Below are 7,627 nucleotides of genomic sequence, written 5' to 3' on the forward strand. Positions count from 1 at the left end.
TCCAAAGTGTCCCATGAGTCCGCCTCCATGAGCCTCTTGCAAAAGGAGCAAACGAAGAGAAGACTCGGGAACGCATAGTTTGTTAGCTCTCATAAGATAACCATTCTTGATGTAATATTGTTCCCAAGATGTATGCATCAAACATTTAGAATAAGGAGTAGCAAAAGATGTATCATTAGCATACAAGTCTTTTATGTGCTCAAAGCCAATAACATCCAACTCAAGTTTAGTGACAAGCGTGCATATGCGTGAAAGCGCATCCTCAACTACATTTTCTTTACCCTTAATGTACTTGATCACATAGTGGAAAGATTCAATAAATTCACTCCATTTGGCATGCCGCTTGTTCAACTTAGTTTGACCTTTTAGGTACTTAAGCGTTTCATGATCGGTATGTATGACAAACTCATGAGGTCTAAGATAATGTTCCCAAACATGTAGCACACGCACTAAAGCATACAATTCTTTGTCATATATGGGATAGTTAAGTTGAGCACCGGAGAGTTTTTCACTAAAGTATGCAATTGCTCATTTTTCTTGCATCAAAATTCCACCAATTCCGATACCACTAGCATCACAATGAACCTCGAAAGTTTTCTCAAAGTTGGGCAAAGCAAGAATCGGTGCATGAGTAAGCAAAGACTTGAGCTCATCAAAAGCGGTGGATTGCAAAGATTCCAAAACAAAAGGAGCATTCTTCTTACTCAAAGCATGCAAAGGAGCGGCAATAGTGCTAAAGTCTTTCACAAAGCAACGATGAAAACCCACAAGACCAAGAAAACTACGCACTTGTTGCAAATTGGTGGGTTGGGCCAAGTTTTAAATGCTTCAATTTTAGATTCATCAACGTGGACACCCTTGGAAGAGACAACAAAACCCAAGAAAACTAGCTTGTCAACACCAAACGTGCACTTTTTCATGTTGGCATAAAGACGTTCCTTGCGAAGGGTTTGCAAAACAGCCCTAACATGATTAATATGCTCTTTCATGGATTTGCTAAATAGAAGAATGTCATCAAAGTAAACCACAACAAAGACTCCAATATAAGGTCGAAGCACAAAGTGCATAAGATGCATGAAAGTACCGGGAGCCTCCGATAAACCCATAGGCATAACTAACCACTCATATAAGCCGAATTTAGTTTTGAAAGCAGTTTTCCTTTCATCACCCTCTTGTATGCGGATTTGATAATAGCCAGTTTTAAGATCAATTTTTGAGAAAAAGGCGGCTCCGCTAAGTTCATCAAGCATATCATCTAAGCGAGGAATGGGATGCCTATAGCGAAGGGTAATAGCTTTTATAGGTCTACAATCGGAACACATGTGGAAACTTCCATCTTGCCTAGGCACAAGTATAACGGGAACGGCACAAGGACTTAAGCTTTCACGTACATGACCGTTGTCGATGAGTTGTTGTACTTGCCATTGGATCTCCTTAGTTTCTTCGGGGTTGACACGGTATGGAGATTTGTTTGGAAGTGGCGCTCCGGGGATGAGGTCGATACGATGCTCAATGCCTCGAAGAGGAGGAAGAACCGAAGGTAGCTCATTGGGGAAAACATCTTGAAATTCCTGCAAAAGAGATTGAAACACTAAAGGTAGCTCGTGAGAGGTGTTAGTTTTTGGTTCTCCATCCTTGCACACAAGAACAAAGTGTATAACACTCGATGGGTTCTCACACACTTCTCTCATCTCAGTTTTTGTGGCAAATAGTATGAGGTTTTTCTCTCTAGGGGAAGAGGCTCTCAAGTTTGACTTGTGGCTCTCACTCACTTTTGGGTGGATCGCTTTCTCACTCTTCTCTCCATGATGGCTGGCTTGCTTGTTGGCTATCACTTGATTAGGAGACATAGGTCGTAGCACATACTCCTTCCCTTTCATCTTGAAGCTATAGTGATTGGTACGCCCGTTGTGGATGACACCACGGTCGAATTGCCATGGTCGACCAAGAAGGAGGTGCCAAAAGGTCATTGGGACCACATCACACTCCAAAGTGTCCTCATATGCACCAATTTTGAAGGAGGCTTGGACCGTATGCTCAACTCGTATAGTGCCGGAGTCACTTAGCCATTGAACCTTGTAGGGGTGCGGGTGCTTCCTCTTGACCAATTGAAGCTTGGAGCATAGTTCTTCACTTGCCAAGTTGTGGCAACTACCTCCATCGAAGATGACCTTGACGGATCTTCCATTGATGCCGGCCTTAGTGTGGAAGATATGGCACCGTTGGTCTTCTTCTTGTTTATGTTGAAGAGTCAAGACCTTGGAGACAACAAGAGCGGGGCTCGAATGCTCACACAAAAGACTCGATCATCTTCATCCTCGTTCACGTGCCGGTGCATGGCCACTTGCTCAAGGGCTTCCATTTCATCTTCACTCATTGAGTTGTTGGAGCCATCGTCGTTGAGGATCATGGTGCGCTTGTTTGTGCATTCATAGGACTTGTGGCCTCGGCCGCCGCAAGTGAAACACTTGAAGGAACTCGTCTTGATGGTCTCATCGGTCGGAGTAGAGGAAGAAGCACGCGGCTTGAAGTTGCTTGTAGTAGGAGGAAGACGACTTGAACTTGACGAAGTTTTCTTGTAACTTGGCTTGTCATCGTTGCTTGGAGAAGGCTTGGTTGATGTAGATGTTGTAGGATTTGTTGAAGCTTGGTTGTTGGAGAAGCCATAGGTCTTGTATGAGTACTTGGCATACTTGAAGTCATCTTGCACTTGACGATCCGCCTTGGTCGCTTGATGCACGAGCTCAATGAGGTTGGAGTAGGGTTGGAAGCCGGCGATCTTCTTGATGGGATGATTGAGTCCATTCAAGAAACATGCCATTGTTTGCTCATCATCTTCCTTGACATTGGCTCGAATCATGGCTATCTCCATTTCCTTGTAGTATTCTTCAACACTCTTTGTTCCTTGCTTGAGGAGTTGTAGCTTCTTGAAGAGACCGCGGTTGTAGTAGGTGGGCACAAAACGTGCTCACATGACATCCTTCATTTGAGCCCAAGTGGTGATTGGAGGTTCACCTCTTGCTTCTCGGCGCTCAAGGACTTGTTCCCACGATATGAGCACATAGTCTTGGAACTCAAGTAATGCCATAGCGATCTTCTTCTCTTCCTCATAGTTGTGCAAACGAAAGATTTTGTCGACCTTCAATGCCCATGATAGGTACTCTTCGGGATCATTGCTTCCATTGAACTTGGGCATGGTGAATTTAAGCTCGCCATAGCGTTGCTCTTCATTGTGTTGTTGGCGATGGTGATGATGAAGCCCTTGACGTGGAGGGTAATCATCCTCATATTGCTCCTGGCATGGAGGACGTCCATGATCAACTTGCTCTTGTTGACGAGCTTGTGGAGGAGCTATAGGGACTTGACGGTGCACTCATGGTTGGTAGTTCCTCTCTTGGATTTGTTCTCGAAGGGCTTCCTCTTGATTGCGCCGCTCGCGATTGCGGTTTGCAATGGCTCGACTTGATTCTTGAAGGGCACGTTGTGCCTCAAAAGCTTGCGCTTCCCATTGTTGTTGTTGAAGATGTTGGTGTAGACGCGCTCGTTCTTCCTCTTGGCGCCATAGTCGTTGTCGTTCTTGAGCTTGAGCAAAAGCGACTTGGTGTGGTTGAGGACGAGTGACTTGCTCATCGACTTGCTCTTGTGATGCTTGTCGTGTAGTGGGTTGCGAGATGCATGACGATCTTGACGTGCGGCTCGTCGAAGAGTGTTCGATGACGGTGTACTTGAGCCGGAGAAGGTGTCGTCGGAGTGTCGACACGAATGGCTCCGTCTTGAGTATGAAGAAGTTGAAGGAGGACGGTTCACCAACAAAGCTTGGATTTCGTCCATTCTTGCATCGTTCTCTTGCTTGTGCGCGTCGATCTTGTTGTCGAAGTAGTGCCGTGTACGTTGCTCGGAGAGTCGCAAGTCGGTGGCGAGGTTGTCGATGTGGTCGTTCATTGCTTGTTGCTCTTGATGTAGCGCTCGTTGTGCACCAAAGAGGTGGCTCTTGGTGACGAATGATGACATGTTGTCGCCTTGCTTGATGAAGAGTGGGTTGGTAGAAGAACTTGGCCTATCCATCATATGAAAGTGGTGGTGAGTAGGAAAATGAGAGAATAAAACCAAAGTTACCTTTGTCGAAGATTGTGGATGTAACAAGTACGATCCCACGTGATGTTATAATAGGGGAATTGGTACTGGGAATTGTTTCTCACACCTACAAGTAAATGGTCTATGGAGTAGCTTGGTTAGGAAAAGGCATAAATAATTCAAGCAAATGTTAGTCAAGATGTTGATAAAGTTGAGAAGATTCACAAATGGCAAGTAAGACAAATAGATCAACCTCCAAAGATAACACGAGGAACACACACATGGAAGATAAATGGGATCCGCACAACCAAGAGGTGATGATGAGGACATCAATACCATTGTTACACCCACATCCCCTACTGCTACATATACTAGACCAATTACTAGAGCTCGCGCATGCCAATTAGATTATCAGGTACTTTCGTTTCTCGGTAATGATTCTAATGTTCATGAGAATATGATGTTGCCTAAACTGGATACATTTGTTTTGCTTACAAATGAAGGGCCTAGCTTGGAGAAGGATGAACATTGGAGCAAGAACAAGCATGGAGATGATGGCATGCGCAAGGGGAACAAGAACGGAGTTACAAGTGATGATTTCAGGACTTTGAAGCCTCCATAATGGGTGCATGAAGCCTTGGACGAAATATACAAGACGCCACTTCATAAATTTCGTCTCGAGGCTATTCTAGGTGTTGCGTCACCTTATTATTGGGCCAGGCCCATGTAATTACAAAATACATAAGTATAGGCTATTTTTAGAGTCCGTATGTGTGGGGAAACAAGAGATAGGGTTGATTTCGGACCCCTCCACCAAGGGCCACGAAATCCCCCCCTCTTCCTCCATATATACAGCACTTAGGGCACCCTTTAGACTTTGGGTTTTGTTTAGATTAAAGTTCGCCATAGCTGCAACTTCGCGTACTTCGTTTGTGTTCAACGACCAGACAAAGGTGTCACAGAACCCCACCTTGATCAATAAAGCTTTCATCTTATATTCCCAATATCCTGATTGCAATCTCAGTTTCTTGCTTGTTCTTCGTTTGCTCGCAGGAAACAGACCCTCGTGGTCAGGTTGATCGTGCTCCGACGTGGTCAATAACCTCTCAGAGTTGGTTTAGCGATTGCTAAGGCACAACGTCCTCGCATGTTCGTAGTCGGATCGTCAAAGTCGACTTCCACCAAAGCGATATCCATCATCTCAATGAAAGACGGGACACCTTTGCCTCTATCAAGTGGTATCAGATTTTCAGGTTGCTCGGTGAGATTTTACAGTTTTTTGTAATTTAGATCGAGTCTTTTCTTCATACCTATAGTCCACGAAAAAGCCAAAAAAAAAATTAGGGTTAGTTCATCCTATCTGAACCAATCTGAGCCTTTGCATAATATCTTCTGTATTTGCTTTGTTGAATTTGCGGTTGCATCGTCGTGTCAAGTTGCTGGTCTTAGCATCTAGTTTTCCTTAGAGTTTTGAGTTCCGTTCACAAATTGTCACGCCGCCGCCGCACCATCGTCATCGCTCCTGCCATCTACCACCACCGCTGATCCGCCACCGCTCTGAATCCATATCCATATACTACCACCAATCCGTATCCATATACCACCACCGATCCGTATCCATATACCACCACCGCTACCATATACGACCACCGCTGCCATATCCTACCACCATATATCCACCATCAATCTGAGTTACTTTCATATTAGGTTTGTTTTCGAGATCCCTCTAATTTCCGATTCGTGTTTCCTTGCCTGAGTAGGTTTCGGAAAAAAAAGAGTCCGGAAACCACCCTCCGTTTAGGTCCAAAATTTTCCAAAAACACACTTGACAAAAAAAGTTCTGACTATCCTATTTTTAGGTGCTTCCAAGCATATTGAGACAGTCGCCGTTATAGAAAGTTTTTTTGACCCGTTTCAAGTTTTTGGGTCCGGGCAGTCGAAAAAAATGGTCAAAAAAATTTCGTGCCTATCCTGTCAGTTTGACCTGGGAAGAGTTTTGAGACACTCGTCATTATAGTGATTTTTTGCAAAAAAAGAGGACCGCAAAAAAAAAAATAGAGCGAAAAAAATTCCAGAGTGTGCTTTTCCCTTGTTTACGTCCAGTGCCGTGATTTTTTTAGTGTTCTAGGCTCGCGTCTCTAGCACGGTCTAGCCTAGGACTAGCACAGTATCGTCGTTGAGCGTTTATTCAACTTTGCATCTCTGAATTGATTATTGCTGACCCTTTTTGCTACCATATTATAAGCCTTCCCAGCTATACATACATCTACATCATGCGTTTAACTCTCCCTGGTAATCGCTCTATCCAAGCTTTGAGAGTTTTGACTACAACAGTTGCCGATCACCACCTGCTGCTGGGTAAGAACTGGTAAGAATTTGAGATTCGCTTGAAGGATTTGTGATACAGCACCACCACCACCGTTTCCTAGTAGTTTGTAGGATCATATTCTTTTGTGTTTCTATTGCTGCTAACCATGGCAGGATCACAAGACGACAAGATTGACTGGGAGAACATGATGAACAAGGCGCTTCATGATAAGTTTCATCAAATGTTGGGTCAACAGTTGGAAGACGTGATGGCCAGTTTTGGAAAGGCATTGGAGAGGATGGATGACATTGAGAAGACAATTGACACCAAGTTGGACCCCAAGTTTGATGAATTACTCAAACGTCTCCCACAACCAGTTCTACGCCGCGATACAGTAGGGCGAGCACAACGTGTTCCTATTGAGCCAGGACAAAATTCTGGGGGCGCTGCTACTGCTGTTGGAGCTTCTGTAGCTCCTGCTGCTACTGCAGAGGTGGAGGACTATTACGAGGATGAGGTTGATCAAAATCAGAACTAAGTGCAGCCACCAGCACCACCACCAGCAGGTCGACCTCAGGTATTTATTCGCAACGGTAGGCCTGCACCACCACCTCAGGTACGAGATAATGACCATATTCCTAAATAGAAATTGAATATTCCACCATTTGAGGGTAGATATGTTCCTGATATATATCTTACTTGGGAGTTAGAAACTAAACAACATTTTACATGTTTACAATATCCCGAGGAGAGACGGGTTGCTGCTGCTGTTTGTGCTTTCACTAGTTTTGCATGTGTATGGTGGTCTGAACATTGTAGATTATATCCTATTCCAACTACTTGGGCCGCTTTGAAAACTGTTATGTGTACTCATTGGGTTCCACCATATTATCAACATGAATTGCTTCAAAAATTGCAGCGTTTAAGACAAGGAAAAAATTCTATAGAAGAATATTATCAGGAATTACAAACTGGCATGATTAGATGTGGTATTGTTGAGGAGAATGAAGCTATGCTTGCACGTTTTATGGGTGGATTAAATAGAGAGATTCATACCATTCTAGAGTATAAGGATTATACTAATATCACTCGTTTATTCCATCTTGCTTGTAAAGCTGAACGTGAAGTGCAGGATCGACAAGCATTGGCGCGAACTAACTTTTCTGCAGGTCGACCTTCATCATGGACACCACATGTATCTTCTACTTCCACAACACCAGCACCTCCATCAGGTGCCACCTACAG

The sequence above is a fragment of the Triticum dicoccoides genome, chromosome 7B (genome assembly GCF_002162155.2).
Source record: "Triticum dicoccoides isolate Atlit2015 ecotype Zavitan chromosome 7B, WEW_v2.0, whole genome shotgun sequence".
In the NCBI taxonomy this organism is placed as follows: domain Eukaryota; kingdom Viridiplantae; phylum Streptophyta; class Magnoliopsida; order Poales; family Poaceae; genus Triticum; species Triticum dicoccoides.